Raw genomic sequence first — 21590 nt, 5'->3', positions numbered from 1 at the left:
ATAGAGGTATTGTGGAGAGAGAGATTGGTTTTCTTTAGAGAATGTGCAGCAAAGTTGAGCAACTGGCATGAAAGTTAGCCTTAAAAGACAAGCAGGAGTTGCATAGAGGCATGATTGGCATTTCAAGAGGAGGAAATAGCATACTCAGTTTTGTAGTAGTCAGCTAGGCTATGAGTGATAACTGAAATAATTGGCATATTGCATTCCATATTCAGTATAAGTCATCTACTGAAGCTACCTAAATTGAAGAGTAGGACAGGAAAGGATAAGCTGGCATAGAATCCAAAATGTAAAATTCTTGGTGTGCCCTGATCGCTGCTGTTTAGGAAAAAGGTGGACATTCTTAAATCTTCTGAAGGCAGAGTGACATAATTTGCTTTTTGACTAGAGATGGTCATAGTGAAGAAAATGTAGAAGGGGAACATCCGAGAGGAGGGGCTAGAGGAAGGCTGAACCATATCTCCTTTCTCTTGCAACTGAGCCTTCAACAGTGACAAAAGCAGAAGTATGGAAGAGTCACGTCACGGAGAGGAGCGGACGCCATCAGGAACATTCAATGACTGGAATTCCATCTCTTTGACTGGAAGGATGGAATTAGGTAGCAATGGTTACAGATAGCTCTAGAATGACTAGTCATTATCTAAGGCAGCAAACAAAGAGGAAGAGTAGGTATGGTGGGGCAAGGGTTGGTTAATGAATTTGGTTTTAGTTGTGTTGAATCTGGGTGCCTATGGGACTTTTAATGATTGCAGTCAAGACCTGGAAAAGAAATTGTGCTGTGCTTTCTCACTCTGCCATTTTCACCTTTCTCTCACACCTCTTAATTACCTTTTCCAGAGGGCAGCAATCCAAGAGATGTTGGTTGCTACTGAGACTCTGCTAATAGCTCCCCACAGATTCTTATGTTATAACGGGCTGAACATCCCACCAACCCGCTTTTCCCATTTGGTATTTTTATGATCTCTAATTATAGGCATAAGATCCAGGTAATGACTGGGTTACATTTTCTGCCAGACAAATTATGTACATAATTATAGGCACATGTTCACTGGGATATTGAAGCATCTGATGCTTCTATAGAGAAGATAATTGTCAACCTTTGCACTGTAATTAAGTCTAAATGGGAATCCTAATCATTTTCCAAATGAGCAAACAGTAAGCTCGTCTTGATTGGCTGTGTCATGACAGCAAATGGAATGGATTTGATGCACAGGTTAATTAGTCATCCATGAATGTCACAGCCCTCAGAAAAGCCCACGTTAGATATAAGCATTAGAGCTAATTAGCAGTCTATCGTTGAAACTCTTTAGGATTTTTATCTGGTTTTTCTATAGAATTCTAACTATGCACAGTCTCTTTCCCTCCCTCTGAATTTTTCTTCTCATAGTGAATCATATCAAGTCATTTAGATTTTCTACCCATTAATTCCAGTACTGAGTGGAAGGAGCAAAGATTTGGAAGGAGATAGAACTGGGTTCAAATCCCACCCGATGTATTCTTACAGTGAAGGTTAGACTATTTCTGTCAACCTCTCTCAGTTTCAGTGGTTTATCTATGAACTATATGTGATTCATCTTACCTTTGATGCATTCCCAAGTAGACATTCATAAATCTTTCCTTTAAGTTTTACAGCATACCTATCATTAACTGGAGTTCAATATTTGTTTATAGTTGTTTGGGGGTGTGACATTTATGTACAAAAAGTGCACAAATCTTAACTGAATATTTGCTAACTTTTGAAAATGCATACACTTGTGGAACCTAAACCCCTGTCAAGAAAGAGAACATAAAGATCCTCCCAGAAAATTTCCCCATGCTCCTTCCAGTCAAACCTCACCCCACCCCTCTAGAGGCAACAAGCTTTCTGATATTTTGCCATTAGTTCTCCCTGTTTTAGAACATCATGTGAATCTACTAATGTAGTCTATAACTCCTTTACATAAGGCTTTTTGTCTTTTTTTTACTAAGCATATGGGGCTCCTGGGTGGCTCAGTTGGTTGAGCGACTGCCTTCAGCTCAGGTCATGATCCTGGAGTCCCTGGATCGAGTCCCGCATCGGGCTCCCTGCTCAGCAAGGAACCTGCTTCTCCCTCTGACCCTCCCCCCTCTCATGTGCTCTCTCTCTCTCGTTCTCTCTGTGTCAAATAAATAAATAAATAAATAAATGAAAAATTTTTACTAAGCATATGTTTTCGACGTCTCCCCATGTTGCCACAGCAAGACATCCTTCCTGCTAGCACAACCAATAAGCTATGACATTCTGTCACCTAATATAATAGAAATATATTTCTCACTCATGTCAGAGTGCAACATGGGTATTCCTGTTTCAAAGACAGCTTTCCTGGATGTGGGGAACTTGGTGACCTCAGGCCCCTCTCATGCGGACTTTCACCTTTTTCCTAAGGCCCTGGTACATCTGCATCTGGCAGCTGACGCACAGAAAGAGTAGAAGGCAGAAGGTGACTTTCATTGCTTAAGAACTCAGCCCGGAAGTGCTACCCACCACTTCTGCGCATGTGTCATTGGTGAGGGCAGGTCACATGGCTGGATGTGGATACAGAAGTGGGAAGTGTGAGTGCGGACCCTAGGTGGGCAGTCTTGTTCTTGCACTTACTCCACAGCATGGAAGGAGTGTGTGTTTTTGAGGGAAAGCTATTTTCTCTGCCACCATGTTTGACCTCAGTCCCCGGGCCTTCTAGGCTCTTTGCTGGGTGCCTCTGGAAGGAGATCAGAAGTTCAAACCCTACACAATGTTGAGATGGTGTCGACAGATCTTGCACCCTATGGGTCCTGAGCTCAATTTCTCTCATCCTAGTGTAGTTGTCTTACAAACTTGCCTCGTCATGGCCATCCCGCTGCTTCTGAGGGCTACCAGGCAGCTGCAAAGGCTGTTTTAAACCTTAGCTTCTCTTCTTTATTCAGATCCTGCTCATCTCTGCTAATCTGTTCAAATCTGAGAAATCATTTGCTTGAGGTGAGGGTCTGCCTGGCACCCAGAAGCTATTTTCAAGACAAATTATTTTCTTTTCCAAGTCATTGTTAGCAAGGCTCCTGCACACATATTGAAATTCACTATGTGTCTGGCCCTTTGCTGGAGATTTTCACATGTAGTGTCTACATGAAATGTCAAAATTTATTAGAAAACATGCATTATTGTTGTTACTCCGAGATTAAGGTCCAGGTATTCAATAGTGCTGTCCTGGGATATAGAATTAAAGAATGATCTGGATGTGAATCCAGAAATGTGCAGTTTTATGATCAGAAACCTTTTTTTTTTTTTTTTTTTACAGATTATCCACCTAATTCCTTCATTTGACTGATCAGGAAATAGAAAACTAGAGCACCCAGGTGATCCAGCCAGTGTCCGAGAGCTGGAAATGGGCCAAGCTTGGCAGAGTCTAAGACTCCTAAATATCTATCCTATCGCTCTATTTTTTTTTTTTTTTTTTACAGTGAAACATTGTTGTACATATAGACAGCCCTGCACTGTGCTTGAATCGGTTCCCAGCTGACAGGTACGAGCTGGACAGCCTCCCTTTGGGTCTTAACCATGACATCGCAACCCGGTCAGCTTCCGTTCAAACGCTGACTTCAACCCGCCGTGTCTCCAAAACAACCAAACACACGCTGCCTTTGCCAGAAGGGAGCGTCTCCCCAAAACCTGTTTAGCAGAGGTAAAGAGCCTTTGACAAAATCGTTGAGCGGTTCAAAATCATTCACCGTGTCTGATTAGGCATTGGTGCCCCTGAAAGTGTTTTCTGCCTTAAGAAATCGGCCTCTCCCATCTCCTTGCTAACTTTGCTTTTATGGTCTGTGGAAAAATCGATTTGGCTCAGTCCTGGCAACTGTCATATTTAACTGCTACAAATATGTTTTTATTGTTCCTGAGCATCTTTTATTTACTACCATGAAGGTGATAAACCGGTGTAGGTTAGGGGTCACCCACATACTGAAAACAAAATGGAAAAATACTCCTGCCGAGAAAATAAAAGATCTCTTCAAGGCAACACGTGACATTGCTTTTGTGTGTCCCTAGTTGAGGGCCTTGTAAGGACCCAGGTAGGGCGGCCTGGGGTTCGCACCTGGGTTGTGTATCTAAGTGGGGGAGAAGATAGAGGAGAAGGAAAAATGTGTCTGACCTCTGAACGACAATGACGTGCAATCCCGTGAGCCAGTCAACAAAGCACTTGAGGGAGATTGTACTTGCTGGACTGATATATGTAATTTGTGGGAAGCCACTAATTGCAAGTTACATAACGTGGCCTCAACTCTTTCCAGAAAAGTACCCTGCTTATTCAAAATGAGGCATTTCAAAGCTGCCAAGCTTCCAAAAGCTCTTGCCTGGGGTGACTGGCATTTTCCTGTCCTTTGGGGGAGCAAGTCAGTTTAACTGCTTATATCGACAATTAGACTTAAGTGTCCCATGCGGGTAGTGTGGAGACATTGGCCTATATAAAATGTAAAATAATAAAAATAAGAAAGTTGCTGTTTGCCTGAGGACAATCTGATTTCAGGCCACAAATCTACATTTACGGATTATATTCACAGAGGGGAGGTTCTGCTAGATGTCTTACAGAAAAAAAAAGTTAAAAACGTCAGTTCTAAAGTAGTTACTAATAAGAACACTGCCTACTTCTTGGAAGCCAATTAATGCATGTTTTTTGAATGATATAGTTACTGTTTATTGAGAACATACCACAGATCCAGCACTTACTAATGTACTCTTTTTTTTTTTTTTAAGATTTTATTTATTTATTTGACAGAGAGAGAGAGACAACGAGAGAGGGAACACAAGCAGGGGTAGTGGGAGAGGGAGAAGCAGGCTTCCCGCGGAGCAGGGAGCCGGATGAGGGGCTCGATCCCAGGACCCTGAGATCGTGACCTGAGCCAAAGGCAGATGCTTAATGACTGAGCCCCCTAGGCGCCCCAGTAATATACTCCTTGTCAGGCCCATGAGGCCCTCCACATTCAGGCCAAGGCTGACCTGCACGTCTTTCCTTAGAGTCTTCCTGGGCTTGTTTGAGTTTTTCAGAACTTTCTTCAGGCTTCCTGCTCTCCCCTCTCCCCTATCCCCAGAACCTTCTCTGTCTAACTATCTACTCTGCATTTTTCAGCACCCAGCCAAAATGTCCAGGAACAGGTGAATAAAGGATTTCCTATCTTAGCCATTGGACATTTTCCTTGACCTAGTATATTGTGCCAATTTCTTTCCACGACCCAGACTATGTGGATGTCATGCTATGGATTTTAAAACATGCTCGCTGCTTCTTCCACAACACTTAGCACGATTGTCTTTGCTTATGGAAGCCCTGAGGTTAGAGACCCAGGAGTGGAAGGACATTCTCATCTTGCTCACAGCTACATCCTCTTCTCTTGGTTCAATTCTTATAGATGTTTAAAAATATTTGTAGAGGGGCGCCTGGGTGGCTCAGTCATTAAGCATCTGCCTTCAGCTCAGGTCATGATCCCAGGGTCCTGGGATCGAGCCCCGCATCGGGCTCCCTGCTCAGCGGGGAGTCTGCCTCTCCCTCTCCCTCTCCCCTGTTTGTGTTCCCTCTTTCTCTGTGTCTCTCTCTGTCAAATAAATAAATAAATAAATAATTTTAAAAAATATTTGTAGAATGAATATATCTTTAACGAATTCTCACATCAGTCCTTTAATATAAGAATTGCTATCCTCAATATCCACATGAGAACACTGAGGCTTAGAGAAGAGACTTCTATAAGATCCTTTATATAGCAAATGATAGAGCTGGCTTTCAAATGCATGTCTACCTTACTCCAAAACTCATGCCCGCAAGTCCTATGCAACATTATCTCATGCTTTAAAAGGAACTCACACGACATTAATTTAGGATATAAAAGTGAAAATAGTACAAACAAATGCAAAAAAAAAAATAAGCGAAATTTACATATGTAACTTATGGCTGGTAGGTGGTGGCAGTTTGGGTGTGCTTCGCTTGCATTTTCTGCTTTGGAACATTATGAGCAGCTCAAGAACCAGCAGTTCCTGAAGACACTTCACATCCACCTAAATGGAAGCTGGGGGACTAGGGATGAAGTGAGGCCAAGCCCTATTTTCCTATCTGACCCCAGAGGTTGAAATCTACAGGAGGAAACCTCAACAATCAAGCCAGGACTGAAACAAACCACAAAGGGAGAGAAGTGTGTCACTCTGAAGGGGATAGAGTTGTGCTATAATCCACCTCTACTCTCTGTTTGATTTGGGCTTTGGCAATTTCAACTAGAGGTAATAAAATTAACCCATGTGGAGCCACCTTGAAAGATGACATCCTTTGACAGAGGTATCACAGGTGATTTCATAGCATAGGACATCTGGCTAACTTTTATAAATATGGAGAACTGTTGAGAACAGCTGAAAGCTTGTAGAAGAATGTACTAATGGCAGACATTGTCCCTGCCTAAATAGAATGCTTGCGAGCAGAACACCTGGGGGATGGGCACCCAGAGCTGCCTCAAACGCTACATAGACTTTGTGGAAGACACTCATAGCTTCAACTGGGTGATGGCCCCTCTGAGAGTCGAAAGTGACAGAAGTCACTGAATCATCACTTTCTGACATCCCACTATGTTGTCGTTCTCATTAGAAAGAATAAATAAACTTCTATTTGAAGCTTCATGATGAGCAAGTTTGTAAGTAGGGAAGTGTGCAGTTGCTCAAGAAGCCAACTTTTCAGATTTCTAGATCAGAGATTGAGCCAAAAGAAGTACAAAGTCTGTTAAGTGTTACACTGCCAGTTTTGAGGCATTCAATTCTGAACCTCCAAATACAGAGTTACCCCCGAGATACCGAAGGTACGGCCCAGTGGTAGCTTGAGCAACCAGTTGAGCAAAGAGTGGGCTCCAGGGGGATTTGTTGGACCAAAGATGAGAAGGATAGAAGAAGAAATGAGCAAGGCTGGAAGGTTGGGAGAAATTTATGGGAGGAGCACAAACCATGGTCAGAGACTAATTTTATTCCCTTATTAAGCAAATACACATGGCACGTTCTTATAAGCTAGTTTTAAGAACAAATTCCATGAGTATGAAAAAAAGAATTACACAAGGGAATTAATGTATTATTTCTTTCCATGGCGATCTCTTTAGAGATAAAGATCTGGTTAGGTAGAGACATTTACATTAGTATAGAGGTATTCGCACAATGCGGTGGATGCACAGCACAGAGAGCGCTACAAACCCACAAACTGGAGAATTTCTAAAAGGAATTATGCAAGCAAAGTGACCCTGGAGGAACATTATTCTGAACGTTACTTATGTAATACATTGGAATAGACCAATGCTGAAGAGAGGAAAATATCCAGAATGCTATTGTGGCAATCCAGGTTCCAGTGGGGTAACATTTGAAGAAATAATATTTGACATTAGAAACTGACTTTGTGAGTATTCAAGGAGAAATTTGCTTTCCTATCCATTCCCTTTCAGGACCCACCCTCACGAGTGGTCTGCGATCACCTAGACCATAGCTCTAGTTCTAGCCTTTTACTGAAGTAGCTAATTTATATAATGTATTCATATAAAATGTTTAATTTTATATTATTTATAAAATATTATAAAATATTTTATATTATATTATTTATATTATATATTATCATATTAAATATTGCACAATATTTAATTTTATATTATTTGTATAATATAAAATATAAAATATTTATATAATATTAATATTTATATAAATTAGCTACTTTAATATATATATATGTGTGTTTTCTCGTATGTATGCATTGATATATATATTTCATTGATCATGCTCATTCAACAACTATTTATAAATCATTTATTGTGTTCCCAGAAACTGAGCTAAGAATTATCAGGACAAAAGTGGATAATATTAAAATCCTGTACAATAGATACCAATAGTTGAAGATTTTTTTGCCTACCTACAAGTTTAGCCAAAATTGACCAAACCTGGATAGTATCTAATCTCTTCTACCATGGCTCCGTGTTGGGAGGTAATGTGATGAAGTGAAGAGAGCATGGCCTAGCTAGACAATGGGTCTCAAAGTTGAGCATGTATCAGAATCACCTGGAAGATTAAAAGAAGGATTGCTGGACCCTACCCCAGAGTTTCTAATTCAGTAAGTCTGGACAGAGCCTGAGAACTTCACTTCTAACACAAAGTTTTCCAGAGACCATACTTGGAGAACCTCTGGAGACAGACTAGCTTCCTGTTTCTTCTCTCCTACTATACTTTAAAGAAGCTGTCCTTCCTTGCAGCACTAATAACACCAAAGGTTGAGTTTTACATGGTCTAGCTTTCTGCTTAATATGTGAGCTTTACTCTCCATAGGACTGATTAAAGTTCTTTGACTTTCTTGCTGAGGGGTAGATGTTCAGTAGAAAGCCATTATTGAGCATTTGGCAGATGACAGCTCTGCATTCTTATGACCTAGATATATGTATCTTGGGGAAGGAAACTGTCTTTGTCCAAAACTTGTGCCCCACAAGCTTATAAGAAACTTTCAGTGTTTAGAATGCAAAAAATTGAAGACAACAGAAAATGTACTTGTTATAGATGAAAATGAAATTTATATCTCCAGGTCACCTACATGCCCACTAAAAAGAAAGACCTGCTTTCAACCTTAGAATAATCACTAAAGACCCACATAAATTTCTATGTCCCCTTAATCAAGTGACCAGTTAGCCAGGGCCAAAGGAGCAGCCTCCCATAGCCAGGCATTAAGCTCACAGAATTGGAAAGATTATAAAAGAGACTCACCAGATTAGTTTCCATGAAACTGCATCTTGAGATCATAACCCCAATGTGTAAATTAAAAAAAAAGAAATTAATGAAGACAATTTCCTGCATGATTAGTTGGCTTAGAAAAATATCAAGTTAAGCTTATTTTAAATGTGCATGGGTGTTCTCCCTCGACACAAATCTGCCTACATCTAGCAAACCTCAACCTGCTCACATATGGGGGAAATCAATCACTATTTCAACATATGTCTGAGGACCCCTTTGCTGCGTGCACACAGACCCAAAGGACTGTGGGGAGCAGGCACGTTACATTTGGCCAAGCTCTGAGAAAGTGGGAAAGGAACTGAGAAGACTTTGCATGAGCAAGGGCTCCACTTGAGAAGAATGAGAATACACAGATCCATACCTGAATTATCTATTTCCAGTCCAGTGCTTGGTACATGAGAAGCAGTCCATAAATACTTTTGAATGTGGGATTTAAGAGAGAAATAAAGAGCCAAGATTTGTTGGGTTTTACTGCTGAACCTGAAATTCATTTTGGCCTCAAAACATTTCTCAGTAAAAAGGTTATGGTCTTGACTATTCATGTATATTTTTTATATTTTCTAAGATAAATCCTTAGCAAGTGTAAAGTTGTAGAAAGGTGAGCACTGTGGTGTCCTGTGGAGGAAATGTCTTCAATAAGAGGTCATATTTCTTATAATTTTCTAAGATAAATCCTTAGCAAGTGTAAAGTTGTAGAAAGGTGAACACTGTGGTGTCCTGTGGAGGAAATATCTTCAATAAGAGGTCATTTTTCAAGATGCTTAGTGACTCTAAACATCATTAAGTTTAACTGTAAAACCTTGCTGTTCCAGATGGTGAATGGATGTGAACATTTTTACGGGCATTTCTTTTCCAAATATTGAAGAACTTTAATTTTTTTCTTGTTATAAAATGTTGATATTCCAGCCATTGAAAATAGTGCAATATGAAAATTTGCTGATCTGCTTTTTGGCAAGAAGAAAACAACTTGTTTGGCACAAATCATTGATTTTCCAGCAATATGAGCAATAAAGAGACTAAATTCCTAGAAAAGTTCCAAATCCAACCCCACCTGCCTGGTGCATCCAGAAAATCTTGCATACTCAGCTCAGGGTCTGGAAACATTTATAATTTGTAGTTCATAATGAACTGATGGAAAGGTGAAAAGAAGTTGTTGATAATTTCCACATTTTATGAGCTATAGTATAGTTACCAACCCCTAAATAACTATGAACAAAATACTTAAACTCTTGCCTTCAATATATCTCATTATAAACTAGGTGAACCAAACTACCTGCTTCTTTAAATATTTTAACAGGTAATAGAAAGGATGATAAGAATATCCCCTCTTTGAGTGTTAGGATTTTCTACATGTCAGGAATTATGCTAAGACCCTTACTTGAATTGGCTCATTTTGTTCTTACTAGAAGACTAAAATATGTTCTATAACCTGTACTTTACAGATGATGAAAACCAAGGCTTCTAGAGGATAAACAACTTTCCCAAGTCAATAAAAACAGACCTAAGGTCAAAATTTAAGTCTAACTATAAAACTAGTGTTCATAAACATTTTCTTAAATGATAAATCTCAAATTAAAAAAAAAATTATTCTCTTTTTTACAGGGTTAGTTATAGGATCATATGCTAAGCAATAAAGTAGATTGATAGATAAAGAGAATGCAAAAGAGAGTGATAATGGCTACATAAGTATTCTTTATTTTATTTTATTTTTTTTTTAAGATTTTATTTATTTATTCATGAGAGACAGAGAGAGAGACAGAGGCAGAGGGAGAAGCAGGCTCCCCGCGGAGCAGGGAGCCCGATGCGGGACTCGATCCCAGGACCTTGGGATCATGACCTGAGCCGAAGGCAGACGCTTAACCGACTGAGCCACCCAGGTGTCCCAAGTATTCTTTATTTTTAATCCCAAAAGTCCAGTCCATTCTTTCCATGACACAGAATGGATTTTTTTCTGTGACTCTGGAGAGATGGATCACTTTAATTGATTGGGGGAAAAGAAAAAAAAAGTTAGTCTTTTTCAGACATAAAATTATTTACTTTGGGGGGCGGAGGAAGATGGTGGAGGAGTAGGAGACCTGGATTTCGTCTCCTCTCAGGAATTCAGCTGGATAGGGATAAAACCCTTCTGAACACCTACAAACTCAACAGGAGATCGAAGAAAAGAAGAGCAACAACTCTCTCATCAGAAAAGCGACCACTTTCTGGAAGGTAGGACGTGCGGAGAAGTGAATCTGCGGCGATATTCGGGAGGATAGACAGCGGGGGAGGGGCCTCCGTCGGCCGCTTCTGGCAAGTGACAGAGCCGCGGAGCACAAAATCGGAACTTTTAGAAGTCTGCTCCGCCGAGGGACGTCACTCTGGTGGCTAAGCGGGGGGTGGAACCCTCCGGGACAGTGGGGTCTCAGGACCCTCGGGGTCACAGAAAGACCGGGGGTGCCTGAGTGTGGCAGAGCTCCCAGGGATCGGAGCAGGGAAGCCGGCTGCAGAGGCGGAGCCCAGGCGCGGGCTCTCAGCTCGGGGTTGTCATAAACTATGATCCGCGGCACAGTCGGGCCCCTGCTCCTCCAGCAGGGACCCCACAAGCGGCAGATCCGGGGAGACTCCCCTTCCTCCCCCGGGAGGAGCCGCACGGGTGTGCACCGCAGGGATCTGCTGGGTTTGGAGACTCCCCCCGGGGTCGGGTGCCAGAGATAGAAACGCGCGGTCACAGGCCGGGTGAGCACGGAGTGCAGCCGGAGACGGGGGAGACGGGAGTGACTGGCGGCTTTTCTCTGGGGGCTCACTGAGGAGCGGGGCCCGAGTTCTCGGCTCCTCCGGGGTGGAGATTGGGAGGCCGCCATTTTCACTCTCCGCCTCCAAAGCTGCACGGAAAGCTCGCAGGGAACAAAAGCCCCGGAGAGCAAACCCGAGCAGATGACTTAGCCGGGAGGGGGCAAGGGCGGGGCAATTCCGCCTCCCGCAGAGACATTTGGACACCACGGCAACAGGCCCCTCCCCAGAAGATCAGCGAGAACAGCCAGCCAAGACCAAGTTTACCGATCAATGAGAAGGGCAGAACTCCAGCGCTAGGGGACTACTGCACAGAAAATTCATGGCTTTTTTACCATGATTCTTTAGTCTTTCAAAGTTAGTTTTTTTTTTAACTGTCTTTTTGTCTTTTTTTTTCTTTTTGAATTTTTCTTTTTCCCTTTTTCAACCAACATCTTATCAATCCCTTTTTTAAAAAAAAAAACATTTTTATTTTTCATTTTTAGAGTCATATTCTATCCCTTCATAGTAGTTACCCGTATTTTCGGCATATATATATAAGTTGTTCTCTCTTTAAAATTTTGAGATAGTTTCCTCTAACAGATTAAAATATACCCTAAATCCCTAGTATATGGTGTTTTCTATTCCCCTGCCTGATCACATCCTCTCCCTTTTTTTTTCTTTTTCTTTTTTCTTTTTTTAAATCCTCTTCTTTCTTTTTTTCAAACAACTTCTTATCAATTCCTTTTATAAAATTTTTTATAATTTCCATCTTTACAGTCATATTCCATCCCTTCATCATATCAACCCTTATTTTTGTACATATATAAGTTTTTCTTTCTTTAAAATTTTGGGAGGCACTTTCTTCTAAAAGACCAAAATACACCCCAAATCTAGTGTGTGGCACTGATCTATATACCAGCCTGATCATATTTGATCACATTCTGGTTTTTTTTTGTTGTTGTTGTTGTTTTGTTTTGTTTGTTTTTGTTTTTATCTTTATCTTTTTCTTTTCATTTTTTTCTTTTTCTTTTTTCTCTCTTTCCCTTTCTTTTCCCACTGCTTCAGGTCTTTTCTGATTTGTTTAGAGTATATTTTCTGGGGACATTGTTAGTCTGCTAGCATTTTGTTCTCTCATTAATCTATTCTCCTCTGCACAAAATGACAAGATGGAAAAAATCACCTCAACAAAAAGAACAAGAGGTACTACCGACTGCCAGGGACCTACTCTATATGGACATTAGGATGATGTCAGATCTAGAGTTCAGAATCATCAATTTAAAGATACTAGCTGGGCTTCAAAAAAATATGGAATTTATTAGAGAAACCCTTTCTGGAGAAGTAAAAGAACTAAAATCCACCAAGTAGAAATCAAAAAGGCTATTAATGAGGTGCAATCAAAAATGGGGGCGCTAACTGCTAGAATAAATGAGGCAGAAGAGAGAATCAGTAATATAGAAGATGCAATGATGGAAAATAAAGAAGCTGAGAAAAAGAGAGATAAACAACTACTGGATCACGAGGGCAGAATTCGAGAGATAAGCGATAGCATAAGACGAAACAACATTAGAATAATTGGGATCCCAGAAGAAGAAGAAAGAGAGAGAGGGCCAGAAGGTATAATGGAGCAAATTATAGCAGAGAACTTCCCTAATTTGGGGAAAGAAACAGGCATGAAAATCCAGGAAGCACAGAGAACCCCTCTCAAATTCAATAAAAATAGGTCAACACCCCGACATCTAATAGTAAAACTTATGAGTCTCAGAGACAAAGAGAAAATCCTGAAAGCAGCTCGGGAGAAGAGATCTGTAACCTACAATGGTAGAAACATTAGATTGGCAACAGACCTATCCACAGAGACCTGGCAGGCCAGAAAGGACTGGCAGGATATATTCAGAGCACTAAATGAGAAAAATATGCAGCCAAGAATACTCTATCCAGCTAGGCTGTCATTGAAAATTGAAGGAGAGATCAAAAGCTTCCAAGACAAACAAAAACTAAAGGAATTTGCAAACACAAAACCAGCCCTACAGGCAATCTTGAAAGGGGTCCTCTAAGCAAAGAGAGAGCCTAAAAGCAACATAGACCAGAAAGGAACACAGACAATATACGGTAACAGTCACCTTACAGGCAATACAATGGCACTAAATTCCTATCTTTCAATAGTTACCCTGAATGTAAATGGGCTAAATGCCCCAATCAAAAGACACAGGCTATCAGACTGGATTAAAAAACAAGACCCATCGATATGCTGTCTGCAAGAGACTCATTTTAGAACCAAAGACACCCCCAGATTGAAAGTGAGGGGGTGGAAAACAATTTACCATGCTAATGGACACCAAAAGAAAGCTGGGGTGGCAATCCTTATATCAGACAAATTAGATTTTAAACCAAAGACTGTAATAAGAGATGAGGAAGGACATTATATCCGACTTAAAGGATCTATCCAACAAGAAGATCTAACAATTGTAAATATCTATGCCCCTAACATGGGAGCAGCCAATTATATAAGGCAATTAATAACAAAAGCAAAGAAACACATTGACAACAATACAATAATAGTGGGGGACTTTAACACCCCCCTCACTGAAATGGACAGATCGTCTAAGCAAAAGATCAACAAGGAAATAAAGACTTTAAATGACACACTGGACCAAATGGACTTCACAGACATATTCACAACATTCCACCCCAAAGCAATGGAATACACATTCTTCTCTAGTGCCCATGGAACATTCTCCAGAATAGATCCCATCCTAGGTCATAAATCAGGTCTCAACCGGTACCAAAAGATTGGGATCATTCCCTGACTATATTCAGACCACAATGCTTTGAATCTAGAACTCAATCACAAGAGGAAAGTCAGAAAGAACTCAAATACATGGAGGCTAAAGAGCATCCTACTGAAGAATGAATGAGTCAACCAGGAAATTAAAGAAGAATTTAAAAAATACATGGAAACCAATGAAAATGAAAACACAACTTTTCAAAATCTTTGGGATGCAGCAAAGGCAGTCCTAAGAGGAAAGTATATAGCAATACAAGCCTTTCTCAAGAAACAAGAAAGGTCTCAAGTACACAACCTAACCCTACACCTAAAGGAGCTGGAGAAAGAACAGCAAATACAGCCTAAACCCAGCAGGAGAAGAGAAATCATAAAGATCAGAGCAGAAATCAATGAAATAGAAATGAAAAGAACAGTAGAACAGATCAACGAAACTAGGAGCTGGTTCTTTGAAAGAATTAACAAGATTGATAAACCCCTGGCCAGACTGATCAAAAAGAGAAGAGAAATGACCCAAATCAACAAAATCATGAATGAAAGAGGAGAGATCACAACCAACACCAAAGAAATACAAACAATTGTAAGAACATATTATGAGCAACTCTATGCCAGCAAATTAGATAACCTGGAAGAAATGGAGGCATTCCTAGAGATGTACGAACTACCAAAACTGAACCAGGATGAAATAGAAAGCCTGAACAGACCTATAACCACTAAGAAAATTGAAGTAGTCCTCAAAAATCTCCCAAAAAACAAAAGCCCAGGGCCAGATGGCTTCCCAGGGGAATTCTACCAAACATTTCAAGAAGAATTAATACCTATTCTTCTGAAACTGTTCCAAAAAATAGAAATGGAAGGAAAACTTCCAAACTCATTTTAGGAGGCCAGCATTACCTTGATCCCAAAACCAGACAAAGACCCCATCAAAAAGGAGAATTACAGACCAATATCCCTGATGAACATGGATGCAAAAATTCTCACTAAAATACTAGCCAATAGGATCCAACAGTCCATTAAAAGGATTATTCACCATGACCAAGTGGGATTTATCCCTGGGCTGCAAGGTTGGTTCAACATCCGCAAATCAATCAATGTGATACAATACATTAACAAAAGAAAGATCAAGAATCATATGATCCTCTCAATAGATGCAGAAAAAGCTTTTGACAAAGTACAGCATCCTTTCTGGATCAAAACTCTTCAGAGTATAGGGATAGAGCATATATACCACAATATCATAAAAGCCATCTATGAAAAACCTACAGCAAATATCATTCTCAATGGGGAAAAACTGAGAGCTTTCCCCCTAAGGTCAGGAACACGGCAGGGATGTCCACTATCACCACTGCTATTCAACATAGTATTGGAAGTCCTAGCCAGAGCAATCAGACAACAAGAAGAAATCAAAGGCATCCAAATTGGCAAAGAAGAAGTCAAACTCTCACTCTTTGCAGATGATATGATACTTTATGTGGAAAACCCCAAAGACTCCACCCCAAAACTGCTAGAACTCATACAGGAATTCAGTCAAGTGGCAGGATATAAAATCAATGCACAGAAGTCAGTGGCATTCCTATACACCAACAACAAGACAGAAGAAAGAGAAATGAAGGAGTCGATCCCATTTACAATTGCACCCAAAACCGTAAGATACCTAGGAATAAATCTAACCAAAGAGACAAAGGATCTGTACTCAGAAAACTATAAGGGCGCCTGGGTGGCTCAGTTGGTTAAGCGACTGCCTTCAGCTCAGGTCATGATCCTGGAGTCCTGGGATCGAGTCCCGCATCGGGCTCCCGGCTCGGCGGGGAGCCTGCTTCTCCCTCTGACCCTATCCCCTCTCATGCTGTTTCTCTCTCTCTCTCTCTCTCTCTCAAATAAATAAATAAATAAATAAAATCTTTAAAAAAAAAAAAGAAAACTATAAAATACTCATGAAAGAAATTGAGGAAGACACAAAGAAATGGAAAAACGTTCCATGCTCATGGATTGGAAGAACAAATATTGTGAAGATGTCAATGCTACCTAGAGCAATCTACACATTCAATGCAATCCCCATCCAAATACCATCCACTTTTTTCAAAGAAATGGAACAAAGAATCCTAAAATTTGTATGGAACCAGAAAAGACCCCGCATAGCCAGTGGAATGTTGAAAAAGAAAAGCAAAGCTGGCGGCATCACAATTCCGGACTTCCAGCTCTATTACAAAGCTATCATCATCAAGACAGCATGGTACTGGCACAAAAACAGACACATAGAGCAATGGAACAGAATAGAGAGCCCAGAAATGGACCCTCAACTCTATGGTCAACTCATCTTTGACAAAGCAGGAAAAAATGTCCAATGGAACAAAGACAGTCTCTTCAACAAATGGTGTTGGGAAAATTGGATAGCCACATGCAGAAGAATGAAACTGGACCATTTCCTTACACCACACACAAAAATAGACTCCAAATGGTTGAAAGACCTCAATGTGAGACAGGAGTCCATCAAAATCCTAAAGGAGAACACAGGCAGCAACCTCTTTGACCTCAGCCACAGCAACTTCTTCCTAGAAACATCACTGAAGGCAAGGGAAGTAAGGGCAAAAATGAACTATTGGGACTTCATCAAGATAAAAAGCTTTTGCAAAGCAAAGGAAACAGTCAACAAAACCAAAAGACAACCGACAGAATGGGAGAAGATATTTGCAAATGACATATCAGGTAAAGGGCTAGTATCCAAAATCTATAAAGAACTCATCAAACTCAACACCCAAAGAACAAAGAATCCAATCAAGAAATGGGCAGAAGTCATGAACAGACATTTTCCCAAAGAAGACATCCAAATGGCCAACCGACCCATGAAAAAGTGCTCAATATCGCTCAGCATCAGGGAAATCCAAATCAAAACCTCAATGAGATTCCACCTCACACCAGTCAGAATGGCTAAAATTAACAAGTCAGGAAACGACAGATGTTGGCGGGGATGCGGAGAAAGGGGAACCCTCCTACACTGTTGGTGGGAATGCAAACTGGTGCAGCCACTCTGGAAAACTGTATGGAGGTTCCTCAAAAAGTTGAAAATAGAGCTACCATATGATCCAGCAATTGCACTACTGGGTATTTACCCCAAAGATACAAAAGTAGGGATCCGAAGGGGTACGTGCACCCCGATGTTTATAGTAGCAATGTCCACAATAGCCAAACTGTGGAAAGAGCCAAGATGTCCATGGACAGATGAATGGATAAAGAAGAAGTGGTATATATATATACAATGGAATATTATGCAGCCATCAAAAGGAATGAGATCTTGCCATTTGCAACGACATGGATGGAACTGGAGGGTATTATGTTGAGCGAAATAAGTCAAACATGAAAGACATGTATCATATGACCTCACTGATATGAGGAATTCTTAATTGCAGGAAACAAACTGAGGGTTGCTGGAGTGGGGTGTGGGGTGGGAGGGATGGGGTGACTGGGTGATAGACACTGGGGAGGGTATGTGCTCTGGTAAGCGCTGTGAATTGTGCAAGACTGTTGAATCTCAGATCTGTACCTCTGAAACAAATAATGCAATATATGTTAAGGAAAAAAAAAGAAGAAGAAGGTAGCGGGAGGGGAAGAATGAAGCGGGGGAAATCGGAGGGTTAGACGAACCGTGAGGGACGATGGACTCTGAAAAACAAACAGGGTTCTAGAGGGGAGTGGGGTGGGAGGATGAGTTAGCCTGGTGGTGGGTATTGAGGAGGGCATATTTTGCATGGAGCACTGGGTGTTATGCACAAACAATGAATCATGGAACACTTCATCTAAAACTAATGATGTAATGTATGGGGATTAACATAAGAATAAAAAAAATTAAAAATAAATAAGGGCTTGGCAAACTTTATCTATAAAAAGTCAGTTAATAAACATTTTAGGCTATGTGGGCAATATGGTCTCTATTGCAGCTCAACTCTGCTGTGATACTGCAAATGCAGCCATAGACAATATGTAAAGAAACAACTGTTTCTATGTTCCAGTAAAACTTTATTTATAAAAAAAAAAAAAATAGAGCTACCCTATTACCCAGCAATTGCACTACTAGGTATTTACCCCAAAGATACAGATGTAGTGAAAAGAAGGGGCACATGCACCCCAATGTTCATAGCAGGAATTTCCACAATAGCGAAACTGTGGAAGGAATGGAGATACCCTTCAACAGATGAATGGATAAAGAAGATGTGGCTCGGGGGGCGGAGCAAGATGGCGGAGGAGTAGGAGACCTGGATTTCGTCTCCTCTCAGGAATTCAGCTGGATAGGGATCAAACCATTCTGAACACCTACAAACTCAACAGGAGATCGAAGAAAAGAAGAGCAACAACTCTCTCATCAGAAAAGCGACCACTTTCTGGAAGGTAGGACGTGCGGAGAAGTGAATCCGAGGCGATATTCGGGAGGATAGACGGCGGGGGAGGGGCCTCCGTCGGCCGCTTCTGGCAAGTGATAGAACCACGGAGCACAAAATCGGAACTTTTAGAAGTCTGCTCCGCCGAGGGACGTCACTCTGGTGGCTAAGCGGGGGGTGGAACCCTCCGGGACAGTGTGGTCTCGGGACCCTCGGGGTCACAGAAAGACCGGGGGTGCCTGAGTGCGGCAGAGCTCCCAGGTATCGGAGCAGGGAAGCCGGCTGCAGAGGCGGAGCCCAGGCGCGGGCTCTCAGCTCGGGGTTGCCATAAACCGTGATCCGCGGCCCAGTCGGGCCCCTGCTCCTCCAGCAGGGACCCAACAAGCGGCAGATCCGGGGAGACTCCACTTCCTTCTCTGGGAGGAGCCGCACGGGTGTGCACCGCAGGGATCTGCTGGGTTTGGAGACTCCAGACCGGGTCGGGTACCGGAGATAGAAACGCGTGGTCACAGGCCGGTTGAGCACGGAGTGCAGCTGCAGACCGGGGAGACGGGAGTGACTGGCGGCTTTTCTCTGGGGGCTCACTGAGGAGCGGGCCCTGAGTTCTCGGCTCCTCCGGGGCGGAGATTGGGAGGCCGCCATTTTCACTCTCCGCCTCCAAAGCTGTACGGAAAGCTTGCAGGGAACAAAAGCCCCGGAGACCAAACCCGAGCAGATTACTTAGCCAGGAAGGGGCAAGGGCGGAGCAATTCCGCCTCCGGCAGAGACATTTGGGAACCACGGCAACAGGCCCCTCCCCAGAATATCAGCGAGAACAGCCGGCCAAGACCAAGTTTACCGATCAATGAGAACAGCAGAACTCCAGCGCTAAGGGACTACTGCACATAGAATTCACGGCTTTTTTACCATGATTCCTTAGTCTTTTAAAGTTAATTTTTTTTTTAACTGTCTTTTTGTCTTTTTATTTCTTTTTGAATTTTTCTTTTTCCCTTTTTCAAACAACATCTTATCAATCCCTTTTTAAAAAAAAAAAACATTTCTGTTTTTCATTTTTAGAGTCATATTCTATCCCTTCATAGTAGTTTCCCGTATTTTTGGCTTATATATATAAGTTGTTCTCTCTTTAAAATTTTGAGATAGTTTCTTCTAACAGATTAAAATATACCCTAAATCTCTAGTATATGGTGTTTTCTATTCCCCTGCCTGATCCATCCTCTCCCTTTTTTTTTCTTTTTCTTTTTTCTTTTTTTAAATCCTCTTCTTTCTTTTTTCAAACAACTTCTTATCAATTCCTTTTATAAAATTTTTTATAATTTCCATTTTTACAGTCATTTTCCATCCCTTCATCATATCAACCCTTATTTTTGTACATATATAAGTTTTTCTTTCTTTAAAATTTTGGGAGACACTTTCTTCTAAAAGACCAAAATACACCCCAAATCTAGTGTGTGGCACTGATCTATATACCATATAGATCATATTTGATCACATTCTGGTTTTTCTTTTGTTGTTGTTGTTTTCTTTTGTTTGTTTTTGTTTTTATCTTTATCTTTTTCTTTTTTTTTCTTTTTCTTTTTTTCTCTCTTTCCCCTTCTTATCCCACTGCTTCAGGTCTTTTCTGATTTGTTTAGAGTATATTTTCTGGGGACGTGGTTACTCTGCTAGCATTTTGTTCTCTCATTAATCTATTCTCCTCTGCACAAAATGACAAGACGGAAAAAATCACCTCAACAAAAAGAACAAGAGGCAGTACCGACTGCCAGGGACCTACTCAATACGGACATTAGTACGATGTCAGATCTAGAGTTCAGAATCATCACTTTAATGATACTAGCTGGGCTTGAAAAAAATATGGAAGTTATTAGAGAAACTCTTTCTGGAGAAGTAAAAGAGCTAAAATCCAACCAAGTAGAAATCAAAAAGGCTATTAATGAGGTGCAATGAAAAATGGGGGCGCTAACTGCTAGAATAAATGAGGCAGAAGAGAGAATCAGTAATATAGAAGATGAAATGATGGAAAATAAAGAAGCTGAGAAAAAGAGAGATAAACAACTACTGGATCATGAGGGCAGAATTCGAGAGATAAGCGATACCATAAGACGAAACAACATTAGAATAATTGGGATCCCAGAAGAAGAAGAAAGAGAGAGAGGGGCAGAAGGTATAATGGAGCAAATTATAGCAGAGAACTTCCCTAATTTGGGGAAAGAAACAGGCATGAAAATCCAGGAAGCACAGAGAACCCCTCTCAAAATCAATAAAAATAGGTCAACTCCCCGACATCTAATAGTAAAACTTACGAGTCTCACAGACAAAGAGAAAATCCTGAAAGCAGCTCGGGAGAAGAGATATGTAACCTACAATGGTAGAAACATTAGATTGGCAACAGACCTATCCACAGAGACCTGGCAGGCCAGAAAGGACTGGCAGGATATATTCAGAGCACTAAATGAGAAAAATATGCAGCCAAGAATACTCTATCCAGCTAGGCTGTCATTGAAAATTGAAGGAGAGATAAAAATCTTCCAGGACAAACAAAAACTAAAGGAATTTGCAAACACAAAACCAGCCCTACAGGAAATCTTGAAAGGGGTCCTCTAAGCAAAGAGAGAGCCTAAAAGCAACATAGACCAGAAAGGAACACAGACAATATACGGTAACAGTCACCTTACAGGCAATACAATGGCACTAAATTCCTATCTTTCAATAGTTACCTTGAATGTAAATGGGCTAAATGCCCCAATCAAAAGACACAGGCTAACAGACTGGATTAAAAAACAAGATCCATCGATATGCTGTCTGCAAGAGACTCATTTTAGACCCAAAGACACCCCCAGATTGAAAGTGAGGGGGTGGAAAACCATTTACCATGCTAATGGACACCAAAAGAAAGCTGGGGTGGCAATCCTTATATCAG

Source organism: Mirounga angustirostris, unplaced genomic scaffold (genome assembly GCF_029215605.1).
Source record: "Mirounga angustirostris isolate CCGP_5_RB_7025 unplaced genomic scaffold, mMirAng1.0.hap1 SCAF_9, whole genome shotgun sequence".
NCBI lineage: Eukaryota > Metazoa > Chordata > Mammalia > Carnivora > Phocidae > Mirounga > Mirounga angustirostris.
The sequence above is the reverse complement of the archived record's forward strand: the minus strand, read 5'-3'. Positions refer to the sequence as shown.